At 39.3% G+C, this 5,683-nt stretch overlaps 1 pseudogene; it reads left to right on the top strand.

The window, feature by feature from the left end:
* The first annotated feature begins 289 nt into the window (after window positions 1–289).
* On the top strand, window positions 290–1,207 carry LOC102144949 (small ribosomal subunit protein uS5 pseudogene; annotated as a pseudogene).
* The last annotated feature ends 4,476 nt before the right edge of the window (window positions 1,208–5,683 follow it).

Genomic DNA, 5,683 nt, shown 5'->3' on the forward strand with positions numbered 1-5,683 from the left:
TACCGCAACCTGCTTTCAAGGAACCACAATACAGTCTTGAAGAAAAGAAATCTGAACAATCATTGTAAATCAATGTAGTAAACATAGAGCTATAAATAGCCCAAATTACAAAAAAAAAAAAATTAGTGTAAGTCATGTCTGAGTTTAGATTTTAAAATTAGCAGAAATTAATGGGAATGAAGGAATAGAAAAGATATATTCCAATCATGGGGACAGCATGAGTAAAGTGTCAATATCATGCATACATGTTACTATAAAGAAATAAGCTTCTTCTCCAAGAGAACACCAAATGGTGGATGACGCTGGTGCAGCCTGGGGCCCAGAGGCCCTGGTGGCCCTGGGATGGGGAACCGCGGTGGCTTCCGCGAAGGTTTTGGCAGTGGCATCCGGGGCCGGGGTCGCGGCGGCCGTGGACAGGGCCGGGGCTGAGGCCACAGAGCTCGCGGAGGCAAGGCCGAGGATAAGGAGGGGATGCCCGTCACCAAGCTGGGCCACTTGGTCAAGGACATGAAGATCAAGTCCCTGGAGGAGATCTACCTCTTCTCTTTGCCCATTAAGGAATCTGAGATCATTGACTTTTTCTTGAGGGCCTCTCTCAAAGACGAGGTTTTGAAGATTATGCCGGTGCAGAAGCAGACCCGTGCTGGCCAGCGCACCAGGTTCAAGGCGTTTGTTGCTATCGGGGACTACAATGGCCACGTCGGCCTGGGTGTTAAGTGCTCCAAGGAGGTGGCCACTGCCATCCGTGGGGCCATCATCCTGGCCAAACTCTCCATTGTCCCGGTGCGCAGAGGCTACTGGGGGAACAAGATGGGCAAGCCCCACACCGTCCCTTGTAAGGTGACGGGCTGCTGCAGCTCTGTGCTGGTGCCCCTCATCCCTGCACCCAGGGGCACTGGCATCATCTCAGCGCCTGTGCCCAAGAAGCTGCTCATGATGGCTGGTATCGATGACTGCTACACCTCAGCCCGGGGCTGCACTGCGGCCCTGGGCAACTTCGCCAAGGCCACCTTTGATGCCATCTCTAAGACCTACAGCTACCTGACCCCGACCTCTGGAAGGAGACTGTGTTTATCAAGTCTCCCTATCAGGAATTCACTGACCACCTTGTCAAGACCCACACCAGAGTCTCTGTGCGGCGGACCCAGGCTCCAGCTGTGGCTACAACATAGGGTTTTTATACAAGAAAAATAAAGTGAATTAAGCCTGTTAAAAAAATAAATAAAAATAAATAAATAAATAAATAAGTAAATACCCATGATCCTAAAATGAGAATGTAATGGTTGTAGAGGTATAGCAATGCTTGGCAGTAACTGTATGAAAAGATATTTTGTACATAAAAACATGCAAAATATCATTACGGATTATTATTAACAGTATTTGCAATCAATCTTGAAGAAATATTAACTTTAAACCCAAATCAAGAGTATTTCTTTTCAGTGTATCTGTATTATAAACCAATTATTACACTTTGAATTCCATCAACAAAAATTTGTGGCAATGTTTATATAAGTTTCTATAAATTATCTCCAATTCTACATCTGAGTCAACAATTCTTAAACAAATTATTGTCTGTCCCTTTAGATTAAAATCTGCATACTTTTAAATTACATATTTTGATAGCTATTGGTCATTTTACTAGATTAAATTTCAAACGTAGCAAATACATATTTCAGATGCTTTTTCCTAATCCATAAAGGGAAAAAAGGAAGAAAATTTCAAAAGACATTGGAGTTTAATAAAAATCATTGTCTATCAACATACCATATTGTAATAGTAATTTCAGTAATATCACTAATTTACAGTAATATCAATAATTTACAGTAATATCACTGTAGATATACTTGACTTATTGCAGTATAAATGCCAGTAAAATGATCTTCTAATGAATATCAGTGTATGTGCAGAGATGATGTAGAGTGAGGCAGGAGAATAACCAAATGAAGATAGAGTTGCTAATGCTTGAAATATATGAAGGACTTAAATGAACCAATCCAAATACCTACTGAGCAATCCAGCAATTATGCTGGTATTCATCCAAATGTACAGAAAACTTATGTCTACACAAAAACCTGCATTTAGATGTTTAGATCAAATGTAGTCATAAATATTTAAACTTGGAAGCAATCAAGATGTACTCTGATAGGTGAATGGATAAATAAACTATGGTGCATTTAGACAATGGGATATAATATACTGCTAAAAAGAAATTAGCTAAGCCATGAAAAGATATGGAGGAAATGTAAATGCAAATTACTAAGTGGAAATAAGAACATCTTAAAAGGCTGCATGGTATATGATTTCAACTACATGACATTCTGGAAAAGGCAAAACTATGGAGACATTAAAAGGAGCTATGGTTGCCAGGGGTCATGGGAGAGGAAGGGAAGAATAGAGGAGAGATTATTTTTAGTAGAATGAAACTATTATGTGTTGTATTATAATCATGGATACGTATCATTATATATTGTTCAAACTCATAGAATGCACAACACCAAGAGTGAAATCTAACGTAAACTATGAAATTTGGGTGATAATACTGCATTGATATAGGTTCATTGAACGTAACAAATATGCCGCTCTGGTGCAGGATGCTGATAGTGGTGCAGGCTGTGTCTGTGTGGCAGCAGGAACCATATGAGAATTCTGTACTTGACACACAATTTTGCTTAAATCTGCTCTGCAAAATAAAGTTTACTTAAAAATATCTACCGTGTGTGTTGCACAAGGATTGTGTGCGTTGCACAGGGATTATTTAAAAATATCTATGTGCGTTGCACTTAATCACAATCATTCTGAGTGAATTAATATCACATTGCATAATATCAGTCGTATTTACCATGTTAATCACTTGTTCCTGAACATAAAACTAGAAGATTGTTTATACCATACCTAATACTCATTCTCCTCATTACCCTTCTGACAACATAAACCTAACTGGAAATTTTTTATAGCTAATTTATTAAATAAGTTCATATTTAATTAACTCAAGTGAACTCAAAAAATATACACCTATAAAATCTGAATAAAAGTTTCCTCTTTATAATATTGTACTTAAGGTTAAACTGAGTAATATATTTTAAATAATCTAGCAAAATAATGATACTAATACTGATCAGGTATGACATTTTTGTGTGCCTTTGTTGCACCTTGTGTTTATTATATTTTTATGAAAACTATTTTTAGCTAATAATAAAACTATTGTTCTACTATATTACTATAACTATAAAATAATTTATGATTATAATTATTCTTGTTACCACATCCCTTTTCTATTTTCTTCCTGTCTCAATTTTTGTAAAACTCCTGTCTTCTTTTCTAATTATATGATTTTATGCTTACCTCTCTTAAAATTTTCGATATATAGTTACTTCTTTACATTTGTGATACAAAGGAGATATTTTCTTGAAAGTTAAATATGTAACATGAGATATGAAATCCTGGGAAGAAAATGTGTAAATGCTACATTTCACCTTACCTTATGAGAAAGCACAGTATGAAAAATTTACGATTGAAAATGAGAAGTTAATGACTAAATTGCCTGAGGACAAAGAAGAACGAATTTGACAGATAAGAAATTTATCGTGTTTTCAAAAATAAAGCCCTTATAACAATCAATTATGCTTATAGAACTTCCTTGAATTTCTGTGAATTGGAAAATGACCTTGTATTGCTGTCATAAAATGTTAAACAGAATATAAAACACAGAAAACTGACATTAGAGTCAATATGGAGAGACTCCATGTCCCCAAGGAAACATACTTTAACACTGAAGACAGCATAAATTGAGAGAAGAAAGATGGGATGAGAAACAAGTTATCTATCATAATATAACTGATTATGTCTTAATAAATGTTTGAAATTATTATAAAATACATTTAAAATAAATTATTACGTTTAGAAATTTTTAAACTTCTCACTAAAATGGCAGAGCAAGAGAGTAGGAGATACCAGCCTTAGTTCTCTCATATATATATATATATATATATATATTCATAATAGCACAGGTAGGGCTCAAAAGCCCATTAAGGAATCTGCAACAGCACAGCAGAGTAAGAAAAATATAAAGAATAACCACATAGAAGTAATTTCTGGAGAGTGGCATACCTGGTATGTCAGGAGATGCCTAGGAGCAAAGAAGTAAGGTGGAGACATTGGTACCAGCCATGCAGTGGGGACCACCATAATCACCAGTGAGCTCCTCGGCAGAGGACACCAGAATCTCTTGCCTCTGCAAGAATCAACTGTCATTTCTGCTGGGAAAAACCTTGGAGGGGTAGACATAGCTGCACTATCTTCCAAATCCCGGGAGGCTGTTGCTGTTGAGTTGCTTTGGAAAAGGTGCCACCACCCAATCCAACCACATGCATGACTCGACCCTACAGCTGTGGTGACTTCTCCAGAAGTGCCCATACCCAGAACCAGGCTCTGCAGCTGCACCGAGCCTGCCCATATTGCAGATATAAATGGCATTATCATAGTGAGCTGCTTTGCATTCTAGACCCCAGAGCAAAGCCTTCACTATGCATGCCCTCATTCCAGGTACTGACTCAGCCACCATAAACAGACTCCGCCCTAGTCCCAAAAGCCCACTGAGTTTGCACATGCCTATGCCTCCATTATTGGTTTCATGGCTATTTCACAATTATTCGCACCTTTTATATTATTTCCAATATGGTAGTAAGGGTGCCTGTGCCCTGGGATCCAGTGCAATTACTCTTCTGGTCCCAGAGCTGTAGTACCACCACCTGTGCCTGTTCTTCAAGCCTCATTTCCATAGCCACTCTGTGGGTATTACTCAGAGACACCAATGACACTGCCACTGGAAGCAAGCTCACCAGCCAAACACAGTGCCAAGAGGGATCTCCTAAGCCACCACCTCCCCAATGGAAGACGAAGAAATCAAGAAGACCTTAACAGCCATCTCCACTAAATGCCTCAACCACCCTCACCACCATTCCTGAAATTTGTAATGTTGGCCACTAATGATACCTGAAATTTTCATTAACATTGACCCAGGTGACAATGCTGCACAGAGAATAATACCTAGAACATAGAGATTAGTTGCCATGACTACTGCAAGTAACCCCAAAAGCACCCTTCCACAACCCTATAGAGAAGGATCTTTTCACAATGAAACTGTGTCCAGAATTGATGGGTTCTTGGTATCGCTGACTTCAAAAATGAAGCCACAGATCCTCACCGTGAGTGTTACAGTTCTTAAAGATGGTGTGTCAGGAGCTTCTTCCTTCTGGTGGGTTCATGGTCTCCCTGGCCTCAGGAGTGAAACTGCAGACCTTCACAGTCAGTGTTATAGCTCACGAAGGCGGCATGGACCCAAGCAGTGAGCAGCACCAAGATTTATTGTGAAAACCAAAAGAAAAAAAGGCTGCCACAGCAGGAAGGGACCAGAGTGGACTGCACTGCTGGCTGGGGCAATCTGCTTTTATCCCTTTACCTGACTGCCCCGACTCCACATCCTGCTGATTGGTCTATTTTACAGAGAACTGATTGGTCCATTTTACAGAGAGTTGATTTGTCCATTTTACAGAGAGCTGATTGGTCCGTTTTGACAGGATGCTGATTGGTGCATTTACAAACCTTTAACTAGACACAGAGTGCTGATCGGTGCGTTTACAATCCTTTAGCTAGACACAAAAGTTCTCCAAGTCCCCACCCATCC

This window comes from Macaca fascicularis, chromosome 1 (genome assembly GCF_037993035.2).
Source record: "Macaca fascicularis isolate 582-1 chromosome 1, T2T-MFA8v1.1".
NCBI lineage: Eukaryota > Metazoa > Chordata > Mammalia > Primates > Cercopithecidae > Macaca > Macaca fascicularis.